Genomic DNA, 22,841 nt, shown 5'->3' on the forward strand with positions numbered 1-22,841 from the left:
TAAGAATAACATTGTCAGACTTCATCCACGTTGTAGTACCCATCAGTACTTTGTTCCTTTTTATAGTTGGATGGGGTTCCACTGTAGGGATGAAAGTGCCGTATTTTGTAACAGTTAATGAACATTTGGTTTGTTTCTATGTTTTAGCTATCATGAAGAAGCTACCATGAACATTTACGCACAAGTCTTTGTGTGGACATGTGTTTTCAATTCTCCTGGGTATGCATGTAAGAGTGGGATGGCCGAGTCACTGCTTTTTCAAGTGCTGTACTTGGCTTACTGCCTTCTCTCTGTAGAGTCACTGTGGAATCATCTCCCCTGCCTTTAACATCCTTCCCTCACACAAACTTCCTCCCCTTCATTCTCCCAATATTTATACCATAATTGTGGTTGGATTGATATCAGTATGTTAATGTAAATGTTGAACTATGACTACTTTTCCTTACAGGGCCTTTGGTTTTACCTTGAGTGATTTGCCTTGTTTATTTATTGTCCATGTATTTATCACTGATTCATTTTTAAACTCTTCTTCAGGAGTTTGATCTCTTCTCCAGCTGTTCATGCATGTTAGGTATTCTACCAATTTCATCATCTTAGATGCCTCTCAGTCTCTGACTTGCTCCAATTTAGACGAGTTGTCCTGTAGACCTGCTGCATGGCTGTTGTCCTGAGATTTCCCTTCCACAACGTGCTGGGGATTTCTCTCAATTCTCTCCTGTGCCGGATCCATTTTGGCCTGGGTACCTCGTCTTCTTCTTTCTCGTTTCACTCCCCTGTTTTTGTGGAGCAGCTCATCCAGTTGCATTCTGAGAACATTTCACAGTGGGTATGTTTTTTTGGAATTTGTATGTCTGAAAAGACTATATTATTTAATTTTTACATATTTTTATTAATTTTAATTTTTACTAGTTTCACTATATGTAGCATTCTATGAAATTCATTTTTCTGAAGAGTTCTTTCAAGTTTCCAGGGTTGCTGTTGAGAAAATTGAAGCCATTCTGATTTTTCTCTGAGAATCTAACCAGTTTTTTACTTTCTGTAGATTTTAGGACTATTTTACTTCAAAACCTCCAATTTTCTTAAATTTAAAACAATGTGTTTTGACTAATATAGTTTATTCATCTTGCTGGACAGTTGATAGATCCTTTTTATGTGACAATGGTCGTCTGTTCTAAGAAATTTTCTTGAATTATTTTCTAGTGATTTAATTTTCTCCATTTTCCTTTTATGATTTTTCTCTTCTATGACTCATGTTGTTGGGATATTTGACTTCCTGACTCAGTCCCTACATGTTCTCATTTTTCTGTCTTCTATTTTCTGTCATTTTGTTAACCTTTGGATAATTTTATAAATTTTTTTCCTACCTTTTAATTGGATTTTTTAATTTATGCCATTTTTAAATTTTCTAGGGCTTTTTTGTTTTATGAATATTCCTTTCAAAATAACATCTTATTTGCTTTATGTTTGCAATAAGATGTTATAGCATGTTTCTCTTTCATGTTCTCTTGGCTCTCTGATATTTTTCATCTTTTTATTTAATTTCTGTTTTCTCCAAATTATTTTAATCTCTATCTTTAATGTTTGAGACTTTCTTTAAATGTCTGGTGATCTTTGGATGTTTGTTTATATTTAAAATGAGAGCACTAAAAAGAATAATGGAAACTGTGTATTGTGGATGGGGCTTGAGGACCACCAGATCACCTGTAGGGAGATAAGCCTGGGCATTTAATTGGCTAGCCCCACTGTCATTCTCTTTCAGCCTTTTGTTTGGGCTTGTCAGATGTTTTTCAGATAAGAATCTTCTATTATCCTGCACAGCATTCTGGGAATCAAGTAAAGGCCTCTGCACTATAGGGGAGAGTCTGGATATTTAGTATTTAATTATTCTGTTATCAGAACCGTTACTATCCATGTGTCCTCCATCATGAACACCTCCTGTTTTTACCCTCTCCAGAGCATAAGCCCCCATTTTCTGCTGAGATAGAAGGAGAGTCAGCCATCTGGTAGTACAACATAAGGAAGAGAATTCTTTTGAGTGTGTGTGTGGTGGGGGGGGTTAGCTGCCCCTTAGACTTCTGTCCTCTCCTTTATCCCCAAATCATAAACCCCTTACACTTTTAATTCTTGAGACTTGGTGGTTCTTTGTTGGAAAATGGGCTACTATTCAGCTTGCTCACTGAGGACATAGCTTTCCTGGGTGGGCTAGATCAGCTGTCCTTCCTCTTCCTGCTTTCTAACTTTCAACACTTTGTAGCTATTATTTTCTCTCCAATTCCCCTTTCCCTATTTGGTTTACATCTTAAAAAAAAAACACAACCCTTTATATAAGTTTTATGGGAGTCCAGAGAAAGTACAGGAAAATGTGTGTTTCATTCTCAGTCTTTAAGGTGCACTTGACTCTTCTTTCACATATATTTTATTGAGAAAATGTTGCAGTTTGTAATTTGCTCTCTTGATGTTTACTTTTAAAAGGTAGGTAAGGAAGCTACAGCAATAATTTTGGAGGTTTATTAGACCACTTCCTACTGACAAAGTAGACAAAATTGTTTCAGGTTCAAATGAAATTACAGCAACCTTAATTCACACAAACACAACTATTTTATTTCATTTTATTTCTTATATAATAATGGCTTTTATATTTTTAATTGTTGTTCAAGTACAGTTGTTTCCATTTTCACCCCACCACGCCCCCCACCGCCCCATTCATCCCCACCTCCCACCCTCAAACCTACTCCCTTTGGCTTTGTCCATGGGTCCTTTATACAGTTCCTTGATTGCCCTTTCCCTATTATCCCCTGTTATCCCTCTCCTCCCTCTGCTCTGGTTACTATCATTTGTTCTTTATTTAAATGTCTCTGGTTGTATTTTGCTTGCTTGTTTCTTTTGTTGATTAGGTTCCACTTATAGGTGAGATCATATGGTATTTCTCTTTCACCACCTGGCTTATTTCACTTAGCATGATGCTTTCCAGTTCCATCCATTCTGTCATGAAAGGCAAGAGCTCCTTCTTTCTTTCTGCTGCATAATATTCCATTGTGTAAATGTACCACCGTCTTTTAATTCACTCATTTACTGCTGGGCACTTAGGTTGCTTCTAGCACTTGGCTATTATAAATTGTGCTATTATGAACATTGGGGTGTATAGGTTCTTTTGAATTGGCAAACACAACTATTTTAAATTTGGAGGAATGAGGTCAGTTATGAAGGTAAATGAGGGACTGTGCAGGGAATGAGATGGACTGTGGGGAAGGAAATACCCATGGTATAGCAACAGCAAGGGATAAAGCTCTAGGTCAGCTTGAGAATGATGTTTCATTGGCACAGTCAGGGGAAGCATGCCTGGAGATAGGATGCAAATTATTTTTGAGGGGGAGTGAAGAAGATAGCACTGATTGTCCTGTTCAAAGGGCAGGCAGGACTGAGACACAATGTTGGAATTACAGAAGGGGCAAAAGCTCAGAATCAAGACTGAGAAGAGCAAAAGAGGGCTGGATATTCCCCCCTCTATGAGATGTCATATGCATGATTTATGCTTATGGAATAGATTTAAAAGACTAATAATATCCAATGTTGCTTAAAATTATGAAAAATAAGAATTCTCATACACTGTTGGAGAGGACATATTTGTATAGCCTTCATTGGAGAGTAATTGTAATTATATACTAAAATTTTAAATGTGGATTTCTTTGATGCAGCAATTCCACTCCCAGGATAATGATTCTATAGGAAAAATAAAAACATTAATGAATAAGGATGTTCATTATATCATTGCTTATAATAGGAACTGAACAAAACAAAAAACAAAATGCACATTAATAGAGGATTGTTTAAATTCATGATGCCACAGACCCCAATATAACTAGTACCTTGGGGTCTAATTTTTATAAAGAGTTGTACTCAAAATAAAGTAATTTAGTGTCTTTTAAAAAAACTTGGAGACTTCCAGCCAAGATGGAGGCGTAGGTAGACACACTGTGCCTCCTCGCACAACCAAGATAGGGACAACAATAATTTAGAAATAGAATAACAACCAGAACTGACAGAAAATTGAACTATATGGAAGTCGGACAACCAAGGAGTTAAAATAGTCACGTTCATCCAGATTAGTAGGAGGGGCAGAGTTGGGCAGCTGGGAGGAGTTGAGGGACAAAGAGTGTTGGGACCAGCGTAAGGCATCCTGGGCACGCAAGACTGCAGTGGGTGGACCCTGGGCTCACTAACAGCAGCTGGCAGACCCTGGGTGAGGGGTGGCAACCAGCAGACCTAGCAAGGCAGTGATTGTGAAGCAAGGCACTGCACGCAAGGTGGCTGGCTGACTGGCGGTCCCAGGGTCCCAGCGCCAGGAAATAGAGCCTCAGGGCACTGACTGAAAACATCTGTGGGAGTTGAGGTGCAGGGAGAGACTCCCATCCTCACAGGAGAGGTCGTTGTGGTGCACAAGCCCACCCACATGGGAATTAGCACCAGAAAGGCCCAGTTTGCTTGGGGAAAATGGCAGAAGGAACTGAAGTCTGACGGAGAGCAGAGCAAGCGCCATTGTTTCCTTTCGGACCCCGCCCCCACATATAGCGTCACAACCCAGCGACGTGGGTTGCCCCGCCCTGAACACCTAAGGCTCTGCCCCTCATACATAACAGCGTGACAAGACCAAAAAAAAAAAAAAAAAAAAAAAGATAGTTCAAACAGAAGAACAAATGAAAGCTCCAAAATCAATACTTTCAAGCGACCGAGAGATAGCCAACCTATCAGATGCACAGTTCAAAGCACTGGTGATTGGGATGCTCACAGAATTGGTTGACTTTGGTCACAAATCAGATAAAAAAATGAAGGTTACAATAAGTGAAATGAAGGAAAATGCACAGGGAACCAATAGTGATGGAAAGAACGCTGGGTCTCACATCAATGGAGTGGACCAGAAGTAAGGAAACAACATACAATCAGAAAAGACTGAAGAAATAAGAATTTTAAAAAAGTGAGAGGCTTAGGAACCTCCAAGACGTCTTTAAACGTTCCAACATCCGAATTATAGGGGCACCAGAAGGGGAAGAGGAAGAGCAACAAGTGGAAAACTTATTTGAACAAATAATAAAGGAGAACTTCCCCAAGATGGCAAAGGAAATAGACTTCCAGGAAGTCCAGGAAGCTCAGAGAGTCCCAAAGAAGTTGGACCCAAGGAGGAACACACCAAGGCACATCATAATTACATTAGCCAAGGTAAAAATGAAGGAGAGAATCCTAGAAGCAGCAAGAGATAAGGATACAGTAACCTACAAAGGAGTTCCCATCAGACTGTCAGCTGATTTCTCCAAAGAGACCTTACAGGCAAGAAGAGGCTGAAAAGAAGTATTCCAAGTCATGAAAGGCAAGGACCTACATTTAAGATTACTCTATCCAACAAAGCCTTCATTTAGAATGGAAGGGCAGATAAAGTGCTTCTCAGATAAGTCAAGTTAAAGCAGTTCATCATCACCAAGCCCTTATTTTATGAAATGTTAAAGGGACTTATCTAAGAAAAAGAAGATAAAAAACATGTATAGTAAAATGACAGCAAACTCACAATTATTAACAACCACACCTAAAACAAAAAGAAACACAAACTAAGCAAACAGCTAGAACAGGAACAGAACCACAGAAATGGAGATCACATGGAGGGCTAGCAACAGGGGAGTTGGAGAGGGGGAAAAGGTACAGGGAATAAGTAGCATAGATTGTAGGCAGAAAATAGACAGGGGGAGGGCAAGAATAGTATGGGAAATGTAGAAGCTAAAGAACTTATGACACATGGACATGAACTAAAAGGGGGAATGTGGGTGTGAGAGGGTGTGCAGGGTAGAGGGGAATGAAGGGGGGAAATGGGACAACTGTAATAGCATAATCAATAAAATATACTTAAAAAACTTTCAAAGGGGTGTAGCTCATAACTCTTAGCTCCATTGAAGAGTTTATCTTTGTTAAATAGCCTTATAGTTGAATACTTGGAGCACTGTATGTCAGACAAAAGAAATAAGGTGTATAATACACACACACACACACACACACACACACATACACACATATATATATAAATAATATATATATATATTCTTAGAACATTTAGAATGGAAGAATATCTAAAATATGTCACTCAATTTAAAACATGTTATAAAATATATAGCATGATCTCATTTATATTTTTGAACTGTAAAGGCTTCCATCTTCAAGTACTGGCAGACTAGTTTGTATCAGACTAAACCTCTCACTGATAATAATTATAAACTCTGTTTATATGTGTCCTCATAGATCAGCTTCTAGGTGCTAGAGAAGGACCGAAAGCAGGCATGAATTGGAGGAGTTACAATCCACATGTAACTGGCTTTTCCCCTGCAGACATTCAGTAGTCTGCAGAGCATAGACTTAGTGAACTAAAGAGTTAGAGGCCAGTGTTAGAGGCTGCCAGAGGAACAGGAAATTGAAGGGGGCAGAGTAATCCCAGAAGGTTAGGGCTAAGAGCGATGAGTCCCCAGACCTGTGTACAAAATCTCAAAACTGTGGCGCATGCTTTAACTGCAAATGCACAGGGCATGAGTCCAAGGAGCATAGCAGAAAACAACAGCTGGATGACTGAAAGAGCGGAGCAGAGATTTCAGCAGCTGCCTGGTGCTGGGGAGATAGAATTTGAAGTTAAAATCCACAAAGTCAGAGGGCCTTGAGATAATAAACATCTCTGTCCTTCGTATGATATGCTGGAAGCATCATGCGTTGGATATAAGGACCACATCCCAGGACTCTGAGCTGCATCTTAGGACTAAAGACAAAAAATAAAATACACCTAGCCTAGTGAATCTGACACACAAGCCTTAAATGATTAAGATTATCCATAAAAAAATGATCTTCCTTCTTGAACAAAAACCAATACTCATCATAGGAAGATAACAGAATTTAGATTTTTTCACAGTATTTTATTTACAATGCCCAGTATGCAATAAAAATTACCAGACACACAAAAAAGCAGAAAACGAGACACACAGATGAAATAGATGTTGGAATTAGCATTTAAGGACTTTAAAGTTACTATTATAAATTTGCTAAAGAGTCAGATTACCTAAGTTGGGAAAGGAGAAGTTGTAGCTGAATTAAAAGTGCTGTTGCAGCATTATTATTTGGCTTGTTTCCACAAAAATGATTTTAAATCCTGTTAGCTCAGAATCTTAGAAGTGTCCTGGTATAATTTTATAGTCAACAAAGTTTAACTGTCAAAAATAGTGAGTTGAAGCATTTCACCTCAAAGAAACTGAAATAGCTACATAAGTATACATAATTTGAAATGTTGGTGGTCCTTTTAGTTATTTTGGTTTGTCAACAGTAAAAAGTTATACAGTTATCAAAAATGCCACTACTCTAAATGTCATTGTGGAAAGTGGGTCTTTGACAACTATCAGAATTAAGGAGACCTACTCATTGCATACTATGAAGTTATCAAATAGGTGAAACTTGTACATGGTTTTCGCCTGTACCAATAACAGCATTCTACGCAGTGAAGGATCAAGTAGTCCCTGGATGCCAGGGCTGTCATGTGTGCATTGTGACAGCCCCCACAGAAAATCCAACCTTGTATACTTTTTCATTCCCAATATTAGGTAAATTATGATTTTTCACATGAAGATGTAGTTCTTTCTCAATCATTGTCACCCTCTTCCTCCTCTTCACAATCCCCATGTGTTTGTTCTTCCAATTCCTCTTTTGTGACCATTTCAAAATCATTTCCATTTCCACTACTGTGTTGGGATCGGTCATCTTTCCTCCTGTCACTGTTCTCCTGAGCCTTCTGTTCCGTGATTTCCTGTTCCTACTTTTTGGTCCTTGTCCTCCTTTTTCTCACTGTCTGACCTCTGCTGCTTTTTGGTTTCAGAATTTTCAGCTTTCTTTAAGTCTGCTTTTGGTCCTTTATGTTCATGCATGTACAAAGGCCCAAAAGAATCAATGAGTTTTGGGAAGAACCGAAAGTAGTGCCTTCCTTCAGTTATGAGCCAAATGATGAGAAATTGAAGGCAATGGACAACAGCAAAAAGAAGAATGCTGACTGCAGCCCTGCCAGGTGGCTCATTTGGTTGGAGCATCATCCTGTACACCAAAAGGATGTGGGTTTGATCTTCAGTCAGGGAACATACGTAGATTGTAAGTTCTATTCCCCATCTGGGTGGGTTCAGGTGGCAACCAGTCGATGTTTCTCACATCAATGCTTCTCTCTCTCTCTGTCCCTTCCTCTCTCTCTAAAATTAATAAGCTGAGGATTAAAAGAAAAAAGAATGCTGGCTACAAAGCAGCCCTGCACCTGCACTGCACACAGAGGTAACACACAGCTGCTCTTGTTTCTGCCGGCCAAGAGGCGGAGGGGGGCAGCTGCCACTTCGATGACAAGAATTAACCCCAGGATGAAGGTTTCAGGGTGAGCTGATACCTGGTCATGCAAATACCTCATTTCTATCCAGGGAAATTTGATCATCATGTGGCTCAAAGCTTGAATTTTTTCTTAGTTTCCTTCTTTTGGGGAGTTCCCAGAATTTCCTCCTTTTTGGATTCTTCTTTTTCACCATATTTTTTTTCCTTTTTGGTCTTTTTATCCTTTAGGTTTTCTTTCTTGTTCTTTTTATTTTCTCCTTTTCTACTTTCAGCTTTTCTTTTTTATTTAAAATGCCTTTATCATATTTTATTTTCATTACTTTTAGTGCTTAGTGAAAAAAATTATTTCTTTAAAAACTGGTTGCAGTGGTCACCCAGACGCCTTTGTAAATAAAGCTTCCTCTCCTTTCTTAGCTTTTGCCCACTTTGAATTCAGAAGGCAATCTGCTGCTTTTGAAGCAATAAAATAATCAATTGGTAGACTTTTGGGACAGTTGAATCAAAGACACATGTCTACGGCCTTCTTGTCTTTAGATGGTTCACCAACTTCCTGAATCTGCTTCTTGTGTTCAAAAAACATATTTTTAAATAAATCATTCCATGTCTGTGGAAATTGTCCTAAGGGCACACAATAAATAGAGAAATATTCAAGAAAATCTACTACCATATTTTGCAGTGTATAATGTGTACTTTTTTGCCCAAATTTTTGAGGGAAAAATAAGTATGCACATTATACATGGGTAGTACTAAATCTGTATCTATATATATGTTGTTAACTCTTTTATTTATGCTTATGCACTAAACATGTAACTCTAGAAAGCGATAACAATACCCATATGCAAAATAATACCTGAAATATAATAGGTTTTGTTTCTAAATATAAATAAATAAATAATTGATTAAAAAATTAAAATGAAAGATGTTTTTCCTGAAAGTGTGGGCCAAAATTATGGGTGCGCTTTATACGTGGCACAATATGGTAAATCTAATCAAGAACAGTGATGTGGTGTTGGTGGTACAGTGGTTGGCACAGCTGCCTTCCAAGAACAGTGACGTGGCACTTGAGCCACAACCACTCCGTTACTCTGCCTCTCCCCAGCCCTGCCTGTGGAAGCCGTGAGTGGCCCAGGAGATGCAAGGGCTCCCTGCCTCAACTTCCAGCTCTTCATCTAGGACTACGGTTTCATCCTTAGAGGGGCAGACTGCTGGCATTTTTTTACCCTCCTCAGCCTCATGCAGAAGAGGCTCCCTTGCTGGAACACAGGACAGAAAGGACAGAGATCCTTCCCCGACCCAGACCTCGGCCGGTAGGGTGGAGCTCGGCCCCAGGTGTGTCGGACTTGTCGAATCTCATTATGCTCTAACAATTAAGATTTTTGTGTTTCATTGTATCAATATAAAGTTTTACCTCATTTTTTTTTAATTAGAAGGGGAAATGCATTTGAAAATTTTTAAAAGTTTTTTTAAAAAATTGTATATTTGCCCTGGCTGGCGTAGCTCAGTGGATTGAGCACGGGCTGCGAACCAAAGTGTCGCAGGTTCGATTCCCAGTCAGGCCACATACCTGGGTTGCAGGCCATGGCCCCCAGCAACTGCACAATGATGTTTCTCTCTCTCTTTCTCCCTCCCCTCCCTCTCTAAAAATAAATAAATAAAATCTTTAAAAATTGTATATTTACCTGAGGAAAATCAATGTTTACGATACCGAATCTTTCTAATGAGGAAGCTGTTATTTTGTGCAGATACTGCTCGTGGCCTCCCAGGATCTACTCTTCCCTTCCTCCCTTGAAACAGCTCTGATTTCCAGCCCAGTGTACATCGCCATGCCGCATATGAGACTAAATTTCCGCCTCTCTTGCCCTAATCATGAGTATGTAACAAACTTCTGGCTAATGGCTGGAAGTGTTGAATGAGATCCAAGGATTCTCTTTAAAAGATGCTACCTCAGTTGTGAACGCCCATTTGCCCTTTCTCTATCTGGAGTATGGACACGATGGGCGGAGTTCCAGCAGCCCCTTTGCACTATCAGATGATTCAAAGATGACAGAACAGAAATTTAGGGGTTTATAGTCCTGGTGACATCGTTCCTGTTATACCAAACCCGAACTACTCATTAAGCTTATTTTTATGTGAGCAAAAACCTCTTTTTTTCCAAGTCAACTGTTGTTTTGAGGTTTTATATTATATACCAAAAAACTTTATGCTCATCTATTGTTAAACCTTTTTATGTGAAATGCTTATTTTTAATTTTTCTGGAAATAATTTTTGTTTCTGAAATATATGCCTGTTATTCTTCATTTAAATTCAAGTTTAAGTTATATCACTGATAATCTTTACTTTCTTTCTTGTTCTTCCAATTGCATAGGCACTGTACAAACCTCTGAGTGAGGAGAGCAATTCCATGTGTCCAGAAGCTAATTCTTCATTTTCTACTCAATTGGCATTTCCGGGTAATGACTAGAACTTGCTCTTACTTCATGTATTCTGTTTCCCTGAGATTTGGTTGGCTCAGTCCACCATCTTGGACTCACTTATTTTTCTCCAAGAGTAAGAGGAATGGAGGTCCGATGTGCTTACTCTACAACCCAGGAGCCAAATAGGAGGTTTCTGCATCCCAAAGGAAGGCTTTGAGTACAACTCTTTTCACACTGGCTCAGGCTCTGGAATTGGAGTCTCTTTGGAGGCTGGGGCGGGGGGGAATTCCAGAGTTCTCATCAGATCCTCACATTAGGAAGCAAGCCTGGGGTGAGAAGCTGTGCATCTTTCTTTTTCATTCCACTTCATGGTCACCTTAACAACTGTGACTGTTACAGAACAGAACAAGGGGGGCCTGAGACAATATACTATTATTGAAAGAAGGCCCCGGGTCCGTTATGTCCGCCGCCAGAGGAAAGACATCTCTCAATGCCAGAGATTCGTGAAAAGGAAAGGAAATGTTTATTTAATGCTATACTAACTTAAAGTAGTGACCTAATGTCTTTATCAAAAATCCCAAAGTCCCCCAAAACACCCACAAACACACACAGTCCTTCCTTCCTTCCCCCTTTGCCCAGTCCAGAGTACCGTATCTCAGGAAGGGAAATAGAAGTCCATGGGCCAGGCAGTCCTCTGGTTCTTAGTTAGTCCTCCATCTCGACTGGGAGACCTCCCTGGGTTCCCGGCACCCTCTTCTGAGTCGCCGGGATCTCTGCTAAAACCAGGTGGTGGTTCCCCTTCTAAAGCTGTGGGGGTCCCCACTCTGTCCAGGCCTCGTGGTTCTCCCTCTCAGGGCTGCGGGAAGGGGAGAGTCCCCACTCTGCCAAAGCCGCGTGGTTCTCTCTCCTAAAGCAGCACGGTTCTCTCTGGGATGCAGGAGTCTCCACTCCGTCAAAGCCGCGTGGTTCTCCCTCTCAGGGCTGCGGGAGTCTCCACTCTGCTAAAGCTATGTGGCTCTCTCTCTCAAAGCAGCATGGTTCTCTTTGGGATGCAGGAGTCTCCACTCCGTCAAAGCCGTGTGGTTCTCTCTTCTCTCAGGGCTGCGCATGGCTCTCCTTCTCAGGGCTGCACATGGCTCTCCTTCCTAAAGCAGCATGGTTCTCTCTCAATGGCCGCCACATCTGGGTTTTAAATCCCCGCAACCAATCTTCCTCTGCAGCCTCATTTCCGACTCCTCCCACACTTGGCTTCACATGCCAGAATTCGTATCCTTCCAGGTTTACTGGGCTGCCATCATGAGTCTGGGCAGGTGTGGCCCCATGTCTTGGAGCCAATATTCTCCGAGCTCCCACACAGGCGCTGTAGCTTGGGGGATCTGCCCCCAGTCACGTCTTGGTGGGGAAGTTACTTCCATTCCCCTGGCTCAGAGATGATCACAGCTATTTAACATATCTAAGCGACCAGCCAAAGGCTATAGATATGTTAAATGACCACGCCAGAGCTTAGCTGCAAGGCTGTTGCTATGCAAAACAGCTCTCAATGGCCCTGCTCCATTTGTTCCTTCTCCCAACCCACACCCTGGGTGGGGGGATGAAGACATCTTAAAATCTCCTGGACACCTTAAGTTCTGGACCCCATTTCAAATGCCCATTTGGGGTCCCCCCTCTTGGCTGAACCCTGTAACATGACTTTAAAATATGTTTGAGAAAGTGCTACTTTGGGGGCATGAGAACAGAAGAACATTTACTCCATCACTGTCCCCCCATATTCTTCCCCTCCCTTCCCCTCCCCTCCCCTCCCTACCCCACTATGTTCCTAAAGAAGGAGCTTTCGCTGACCCTCTGCACAAATTTTGCCTCACTCACTGATGTCTAGAGACCAACCAGACAGGCAGAATCTTCAGATCACCTTTGGAACCAAAAGATCTCTTCCTGTCTTTCAATTGCTCTTGCAGCTTTAACAGAAAACCCTGTTTCAGAAGCAGTATCAACTCTAGTTGACCTTTATTGATAAGTCCCCTTTCTCCCACTGGTTTAAGTACATTTGTTCTTGTTAGAACTAAGAGGAGTGATAGGCTGCCTTCTCAGAAACTGTCCTCAATTTTTTGTCCTCAGTGAGGACAAACATACTCAGTAGGTGACTTGTTTAGCTACCCATAGGCAAAAACCACATTGAATAGTTAGCAATTGCTTTTTTGGAGCTGGACATAGGGAAGAGGGTACCAAGAAGCCAACTCCTTGTTCTAAGAAAATAAAGACACCATCCATGTACTTTTCTTGAGGTGATTATCATTTTTAACCAATAGCTGCATGGTCAACTTCTGATAGCTCTATGACCACATCAAGGTGACAAAGTCAATCAAACCTCCATTGGCCTGTCTGCCCCGAAGAAACAGACCTTACCTTGTGGTGATGGTTTAACAAAGCCCAAATCATCTGTGCAAGGAGGAGGGGAAAAAGATTCAGACAACACATTTTCAGCAGTACACAATAGTGCTGTGGCTGGTCTCTTTTAACACAAAAAAGATTGTAGCTAATAGATATGTCAGAGCTTTTTGGAGATGTATCCTGCTTTATGTATGCTCTGCATACTCAAAAAAAAAGAAATTGATCTTATGCAGATTCCAAGAAAAAACATTTTTCTCTCTTTTTGTTCGTCGCGTATCTAAATGACGGAATCATCTAAAAAGAGGGAGAGGATGAAGATTTTCAAAAGAATTGACTCTCTCACTATCAAAGTAATATTCCACCCCACACACACAGACACTGGCATGTGCAAAAGAGAAGGCTCTGTTTGCTTACTGGATCACAGTTTGGACATTTGATTTAAGTAGAGAAGCCTTGTATTGTAGCCAATGGCTATTACATCAAGTTGCCCCTGAGACTAAGCTACAGAAACTAGATAAATAGAACTGTGTGTTCTGATAAAACGGTTCCTTGGGACATTATCCCAGGAGGAGATGAGAACGCCAGACCCGATACCAAAAAGTGGGTGTTTTAAGAGATTGCACATATAATATTTATGTATGTATAACTTAATATATACCTATATACATACATTAATTTAATAGATACCTATATATACACATTCCTATATACACACACTCACCTAAATTTATATACAGAGGTTTGACTGTTTTCAGAACATTTTTAGATGTCTGTTTATACCTATTCCTTCTGGAAACTCTACCATTTTGTTTTTGGTTAATTATCTTTAAAATAAATTTGGCCTCTGTCTGCCATAAAGATGTCGAACTTTTCAGTGCCTACATATAAATCAGCTGATTAACTTCTGAAGACTGCTTTGTCTCTGAGGGAAGGAGCGAGAGTGTGCAGAAAGATCAGAGCAGGTGTCCTGGGGCCTTTGGCTCAGTGTTAGCTCAGTTCTGAGAACACAGATTTAGGAAACAAACAGAATGTCAGACTGTCCTCCTCTATCTCTTTTTTGTTTGCTTCTTAGAGGTCCACTCAGTCTCAGATGCTAATTGGAATTAACATCTGCCAATCTCAGGGGACTGTCTAATTGAGTAAAAACAGACCCAAAGTATCCACAGTAAGAGACTTGGAATTAATACATCTTTGGTCTAAAATATTCAGCTTAATTAAGTGTAATTTGACAAATATCAGATATAATTTAATTACACATATGGACAAAGAACTGCAAAATAATTAAGTTCTCCATTATGGAGAAGGGATTTACTCTACAGTACACAATAGAACTAAAATTTTGAGAACAAATTTAGAGAAAGAATAGAAACCCCTATTTAAGTTCAGGAGATTTCTTAGACTTGTTCTTTGATTTTCACACACGGTGATCTTAAATGTCTATGAAATAAAGCATAGATTACTGCATTTGGTTTCTACTAAAATTTCAAACCCTATGCTTTATATATGATTATTATTTAGCTTTAATAAAGAAGAAAGAGAAGAGAAAGGATTCATTCTAGGAAGGAACCACAGAGGACTCTCCACAGGGCTTCTCAAGATGTGGCAGCTGGCTTTGCCCAGAGCAAATGACTCAAGAGTGAGAGCAACCAAGACAGAGCCACAGTCCTTTATATCCAGTTCAGAAGGAAGGTAGCATCACTTGTGCCATATTCTGTTGGTCACACTGATCAACCCCGCCACAGCGTGAGAGTGGATTACTAAATGGTAGGAACACCAGGAGTGGGGGCTCACTGGGGACCATCTTAGAGACTGACTACCACAGTTTTGCAGAGAGAGACAGGCAAAGGGTATGAGTCAAGTACGACAGTACTACCTTTTATTAACTGAGCCACCATCGACCACCTCCACTATTAAAAAAGAATAGAAGCATATGACTTAGACCTTGAGGCCTAAACAGAACCTCTTTTTCCTTCCCACATTTAAATCTCAGGATCTTAGTACCCTCTAGAAGGATGCATAGAGGAATGATGACAAAATGACAGAGAAAATAAGATAAATGGTAATTTGACATATCTCCCTAGCACCTACATAGAGGAAGTGGAGAGTAAGGGCCGAGTCCATTAGCCTCTCCCGCATATAGTAAAAAAGACTGAGAACCATTCTGAGGGACGGCAACTCTGCCCACTAATTACAGGGTCTCTTTCCGGTGAGTCCCAGACTCTGTGACCAATCAGATTAGCACCTCCTCTTCCCTGGGGATGGGGGCTGGGAAGATTGGAAGAGGCAAGAGGACAGAGGGGAAGGAGTTGAAAATTCCTCTTTCCTGTACAGAAATGTTGTCACCTCCGCTTTTCAGAAAAGTGAAATATGGAAAGGTTAACTGAAATTTAGTGAGGACTATTTCCAAGAAGCCACAAATGAAAAATCCCAAATTTTAAATTCATCTATAGTGCTCACGCTGACTCACAAGTGCTGCTGAACTTGTGATGAACTCCAATTTTTTAAAGCATTTCTTCTGTGTCACAGGTATTTGGGTTATATGTCAAACTAACTAAAGATATACATTTACTTATAAGACATAGAATATGAGAGGAAACTTGGAATTATGTATTGCTACCTGTTCTTTGCAGAGTTAAGTAGACTGTATCCCAGGAATGAATGGTTGGGCATGGGGGCCCAGACTTGTATTTATTTATTTATTTAGCCCCAGTCTGATACTTTTCTTCTGTGCCACTGGGAAGAGGTTCCTGAGTATATGCTTCTTCTAAAATTGATTGGAATCTTCCTCCTCCCCAACTGTATGAAAGGCAAGAGGATGTGATAGGAAAAACACTGGTCTCAGACCTAGGGGCCTGAGGTGAGTCCCAGCTCCATCCTGTGTAAGCTTGTGCAATCTAGGCGCACTCTCTTCAGTGTCTTCTTCGGAAAAATGGGTACAATAGTATTTGCTAACATCCCAGGATGGTTATAAGGATGAAAGGAGATAATAGCTATGAGAGGCCTCTGTAAGGTCCAGGGACTGGGCAAAGGCAAGGACTCAGTGTGCAGAAACCTAAATCTGTTAGATGTCCAGCTGCCAAGCTGTGATGGTCGTGGACCTAACTTCCTGTATTTGACTGCTTCCAGAGGTTTTGACTCTTCACCCCTGGACATTGTACCTCCCACCCATCTGTGCATGACTGGTTTTTATACACCAGTGGTGATCCTGGGTTCTGGACCCAGAGTTCAAGTATTGAGAGAGGTCAGTGACTCAACTTTCTATGTGAGATAAGCTTTTCCCTTCCTCATGACCCCAAGAATGAGCGAGTTTGTGATACTACTCTGGGAGGGAGAAAGCAAACCATCCTCTCATTCAATATGGGTCTGAAAAACTTTACCACTTGGATGAGTGTGGACATTCAGACTGGCTGACAATTGCTCCTCCTGCTCACAGAGATTTACTATCATAGAAAATCATTTCAGTCCACAGAGATTCCATAGGGGCTATTGTATGGTCATGAGTATAATTAATGGCAGAACTATGTGGGAAAGATATTAACATCTACACAGAGGCTTCCACGCTCAAGGCAGAGAGTAAGGTGAGAGGTTGGTGTCGTTCTTACTTTGCGGAGGAGAAAGCTGAAGTTCAGAGGGGTAGTTTGCTGAGGTCACAAGCTTATAAATGGTAGTTAAGACTTGAATCCAGGTCTTGTCACTCTCTGTAGTCTCACACCAGGGAGGGGGCCACTGCATTTTGAATCTATCATTTTCTTATGTTTGACAATGAGAGAAAATGTGTTGGGAAATCAATAATTAAAACAGCTTAAGCAATTGTCCAGAGTTTGGAAATTCTGGGCATAAGGGAGGTCAAAACATTGATTAAAAATGAAAAATAAAAGCCTCACACTTCTCCCGCCTCTGACACCAGCCACAGACACACTTTTAATGACAGCTTTTTTCTGGACCTTGTCATCAGGGGGAGATTCTGACACCAGGGCTTTTAACGAGTGGAGTGCAGGGAAAGTCGCAACAAAATACAGAGAGCTAAAACAAGGGTTGGGAGCCATGTCAGTCTGGCAAAAAGAAATTAAGTGAAACCCAGAAAGACCTCAAATACATAGAAAGAGATTTTGTTTCACAACTTATACACACAAATTTCAAAATACGTGGACTTCTGGGAAACAAATCGCCAAGGTGTTGATAGGCAGTTCTTGATATTGCTAGAGCACAGGCCCACTTGCCCATCTGACTGAAATATTTTCCTTAGCAAGCACACCCTTTCCTGATAGTCATTCTCAATATTCCTGCTAAAAGTCAACTCCTACATTTGGTAGTCTCAGCACCTTAATCAGAAAAAAAATTTATTGTGTACACACCATGTGCCTGGCTATGACCTAGGTCCAGGGGATACAAATTTGAACAGAATACATGCTAGCGTTCATGAAGCAGCAGCTGGATAGGAAAGCAGCTAACTCAGTAAGGAATTCTGACATGCGCATCAGTGTAGGAGCTAAAATGAAGACAGGACAAGGTGCCCTGGAAAAGCCACCGAGGAGCATCTCAGTCAGTCCGGAGGGCACTGAAAGCTTCCTGGATAAAGTGCTGTCTTAGCTGAGGCCCCAAGGATGTTAATGGGAGTGTATTAGTCAGGCTCCTCCAGAGAAACAGAACCAATAGGAGGCATAAAGAGATATACATAAGGGGATTTGTTATAGGAACTGACTCACGCAGTTATGGAAGCTGAGCCCTGCACTCTAGTGTTTGTAAGCTGGGGGGCCCAGGGGAGCCTGTGGTGGAATTCAGTCTGAGTCCAAAGCCTGAGAGCCAGGCAGCCAATGGTGTGAGTCCAGCTCAAAGATGGAGTCCCAGCTCAGACAGAGAGCAAATTTGCCCTTCCTCAGCATTTTTGTTCAGTTTAGGCCCTCAGCTGATTGGATGATGCCCACCTGCATTGGTGAGGGTGATCTTCTTACCCAGTCTCCTAATTCAAAGGATGATATCTTCCAGAAACACCCACACAGACCCACCCAGAGAGAATGTGTTATGAGCTCCCTTGGCATCCCTTAGCCTAGGCAACGTGACACATAAGATGAGCCACCACAGCAGGTATATTCTCAGCAGATAGAGGAACATGTGCAAAGGAGTGGAAGTGAGAGAAAGGGCTGTGTTTGGGTAACGCCAATACATGCATTTTGGCCAGAATGTTGAGAGTAGAGATGTCTAAAGAGATGGGCAGGGCTAGCCTCACATGCCGTGTGGAAGAGTTAGGACTTTATCCTCAGACAAATGGGAAACCATTGAAGGACTTAAGCACGAGGATAAGACGATCGTTCTTGTGTTTTACAAAGACTATCATTCTGCATATATGTGTTTCAGAAGACACCGTTGAAGGACTTGGAACATGAGAACATGGGATGGGGGCAAGAGGGGACGCAGGATAGGCGCAGCTGTCCTCATTCAGCCCAGAGATGGGGTGGCCTAGTCCAGGGTTGCACCATTAGACATGGAAATAAATAGACAAACTCAAGAGCTCCTCAGGGGTAGATTAAATCAACAGAAATTTGACATTGATTAAACATGAGGAATGAGGTAGGAAAGCAAGTTATGGATGGCTCCTCAGTTTCTGGCGTGCAGGGATGAGAAAGCCAACTCCTGAACTACAGAATACTGCTGAGGGAGCAGGTTGCAGAGAGAGGTTGAGGAGTTCCATTTCAGAAATTGCTGGACAGTGTGTTGCGACATGCAAGTGAAGTGAAACTTCATTACAGAGTAAGAATCACAGGTTAGAATCTCAGGAGAGAGATGTGAATGAGTTATCGATTTGGGAGTTATTGGCAAGACATTGGCTGTTGGAGCCGAGGCTGAAATCACATGGGAAAGTCTCACCCTAGCAGTCCTGTCTTCAAAGAGGGTTGGGGAGCTCATGCTTTTTTCTTCGTTTGTACTTGTCAGACCATGTGCACGTAATTAAAACAGGAAGCCCATTCTCATGTCACTGTATGCTTTTAAAAGTAGTCTCCCTGTGACCCCAGGACTCTGGGTAAGGTATGTAGAGAGATACAGTGCACTTTGTATATATGTCCAGGGTCATGAAGTTCCAAACAGCGACAGAGCTCAGCTCAGGATCCTTCCCAGTATTCTTTTCACTGCATGTACTGCCTTTGAGGCCATCCTTCCTGACACTCCCTAAAGGATACAGCCAACCATGACAAGACTGAAATTAATGATGACCCATAAAAGACTTCACCTATGAGAAGCAAGGGGACAACTCATCCACTAGGCTTAGTGGGTTTTAGCTTCCTCCTTCCTCACCCCATCACCCTTTCCTCACTCAGCACGTCCCTCACTGTGTCGGCCTCAGCACGGTTTCCTGCCTACCCTCAACAGGTCTTGGAGAAAGGTCCATGGCTCCATGGCTCCCAAAGCTCTAGATACTTGGCTACTCACTGGTTGTAAGAGGTGGTCCAGCCAGCACCCAAATGCTCAAAGGTAGAACCAGAAGTGATGTGGTAACATGGAGCTATCTGTTAAGGAGGAAGTTCTGCTGATCCAGGAAATCACAGTTCCTTGAGAGGACATAAAAAGGAGGTCACTTGGGCTCATGGGTTTGTTCCACTTTTGTTTCTGAGCAGTGGAATACCTTTTCCAAAACAAAATTCGAACAGGACTCCAATATATAAAAGGGTGGGGAAAACCAAAGTTCTCTGATGATGCGGGAGCCCTGTGGGGTTGAGCCAGCCTCCTTTGGGAGGGGGATCCTACCTCTCATGTTCTCGTCCGGAGGCTTTGAGGTTCCGTATAACACTTTTGAAAACCAGCAATATTTCTCAATAAAAAAGAATTTAGTATTATTGTTTTATCAGTTACCAAAATTTGGACTTTCTTAAACAGCTTTATTGAGATATGTTTTACATAAAATAAATGTCACTAGTCTTTTTTTTTAAGATTTTATTTATTTTTAGAGAGGGAAGGGAGGGAGATAGAGAGAGAGAAACATCAATGTGCGGTTGCTGGGGGTCATGGCCTGCAACCCAGGCATGTGCCCTGACTGGGAATTGAACCTGCGACACTTTGGTTCGCAGCCCGTGCTCAATCCACTGAGCTATGCCAGCCAGGGCTCAAATGTCACTAGTCTTAAGTATACAATTCAATGAGGTTTATATAAGCATCACCACAGTCTAATTTTAGAACATTCCATCACCTTAAAAGCAAAGCTTGCGCCCTCTGACAGTCAGTCCCTCCCCATTTTCCTCCCACAGCTATGGGAAACTAATAATACCACTTTTTGTCTCTTTGAGTTTGCCATTTCTGGACATTTCATATAGATGGAATCATATAATATTTGGCCTTTGTGACTGACATTTTTCATTTAGCATAATATTGTCAAGGCTCTTCCTTGTAGCATGTTTCAGAATTGTGTTCCTTTTTAAAATTTTCATTTTAATTAATTAATTAGTTAATTATTTTCATTTTCTAGAACTTTATTCCTTTTTATCAATGATTAGCATGCTGTTGTAGTACATTTTCTTCATTCACCAGTTGATGGACATTTGGTTATCTATCTTTTGGTAGAAGGATGCTGCTACAAATATTTCTATGCAAGTACTTGAATGTAAGTTTTTATTTATCTTTGGTAGATATCTCTCATTTGAAATTATTTTTCAATTTACAGTTGACATGCATTATTATATTAGTTTCAGGTCTACACCTCAGTGATTGGACATTATGTAATATACTAAGTAACCATCCCACTAAATCTCACACCCATTTGACACTGGACATACTTATTAGAATATAACTGACTCTGTCACCTGTGCTGTACTTTACAACCCCATGACTATTCTGTAATAACCAATTTGTACTTCTTAATCCCTTCACCTTTTCCACCCTTCTCCCCATCCTCCCTCCCATTGGCAAGTGTCAAAACATCCTCTGTACCTGTCAGTCAATTCTGTTCTGCTTGTTTATGTTTTTTAGATTCAACTGTTGATGGATATCTATTTATTGCCATTTTATTTTTCATATTTTGTATCTTTTTTTCTTCTTAAATAAAACACTTTAAAATTTCATACAATACTGGCTTGGTGGTGATGAACTCCTTTAGCCTTTTCTTTATCCGTCCTTTAATTCAAAATGCTTTCTGGACTTCTGGCAAGATGGAGGAATAGGTGGACGCATCGTACCTCCTCGCACAACCAAGATTAGAACAACAATAATTTACAACAATAATTTACAGATAGAATAACACCCAGAACCGATAGGGGATTTATCTGAATGGAAGTCGGACAGCCAAGAAGTTGAAGTAGACCTGTTCATCCAGACTGGTAGGAGATGAGCCGGGCAGGCATGGGGCTGGTGCGGGGCTGGCGCGGGGCTGGCGCGGGTCAGCGGTGCACGGAGGTTGGGGAAAGTTTGGTGCAAAATCGGCATGACAGCCATCCGGGGCGCAAGAACGCAGCAGTGATCCCTGAGTATGCAAGCTGCGGTGGGCGGACCCAGTGGGGCAGCGATTGTGGACCAGTGCAGAACTCGCGGCCCAGGATCCCAAAGAAGGGTCTGGGCCCAGGAGAACGGAACTGCTGCCATTGTTCGCCCCCGCCCCCACATATAACGTCACAATCTAGCTACTGGGGTGCCCAGCCCCAGTGAACACCTAAGGCTCCGCCCCCCACCAGAACAAGAGCGACCAGACCGGAAAAAAAAAAAAAGGAGAGACAGGGACAGACATGTTTCCAACAGAGCAGATCAGTCCCCCAGGACTCATCCTTTTGAGTGACTAAGAAATAGCCAATCTATCAGATGCACAGTTCAAAACACTGGTGATCAGAAAGCTCACAGAATTGGTTGATTTTGGGCACAATTTAGATGAAAGGATGCAGGTTACCTTAAAAGAGATACAGGAAGATATGCGGAGGAGAGCCAATAGTGAAAGGAAGGAATCTGAGTCTCAAATCAATACAGTGGACCAGAAGGAAGATAGAATCAACCAAGCAGGAAAGCATGATGAAGTAAGAATTCAAAAAATCGAGGAAAAGCTTAAGAGCATCCAGGACATCTTTAAACGTTCCAACATCCGAATTATAGGGGTACCAGAATCGGAAGGGGAAAAGCAACAAATTGAGCACGTATTTGAACAAATAATAAAGGAGAACTTCCCCAATCTGGCAAAGGGAACAGTCTTCCAAGAAATCCAAGAAACTCAGAGAGCCCCAAAGAAGTTGGACCCAAGAAGAAACACACCAAGGCACATCATAATTACATTAGCCAAGGTAAAAACAAAGGAGAGAATCCTAGAAGCAGCAAGAGATAAGGGGACAGTAACCTACAAAGGAGTTCCCATCAGACTGTCAGCTGATTTCTCCAAAGAGACCTTACAGGCAAGAAGGGGCTGGAAAGAAATATTCCAAGTCATGAAAGGCAAGGACCTACATCCCAGATTGCTCTATCCAGCAAAGCTCTCATTTAGAATGGAAGGGCAGATAAAGTGCTTTTCAGATAAGGTGAAGTTAAAGGAGTTCATCATCACCAAGCCCTTATTTTATGAAATGCTAAAGGGACTTATCTAAGAAAAGAAGATAAAGAAAAAGACATGTATAGTAAAAGGACAGCAAACTCACAAATATTAACAACCACACCTAAAGCAAAACCAAAAGAAACTAAGTAAATAATTAGAACAGGAAC

At 41.4% G+C, this 22,841-nt stretch overlaps 1 pseudogene; it reads right to left on the minus strand.

Moving 5' to 3' along the window:
- Positions 1-7,654: 7,654 nt before the first annotated feature.
- LOC123813446 lies at positions 7,655-8,959 on the minus strand (annotated as a pseudogene).
- Positions 8,960-22,841: the final 13,882 nt, after the last annotated feature.

The sequence above is a fragment of the Phyllostomus hastatus genome, unplaced genomic scaffold, assembly GCF_019186645.2.
Source record: "Phyllostomus hastatus isolate PE091 unplaced genomic scaffold, TTU_PhHast_1.1 phas_contig_152, whole genome shotgun sequence".
Taxonomy (NCBI): Eukaryota; Metazoa; Chordata; class Mammalia; order Chiroptera; family Phyllostomidae; genus Phyllostomus; species Phyllostomus hastatus.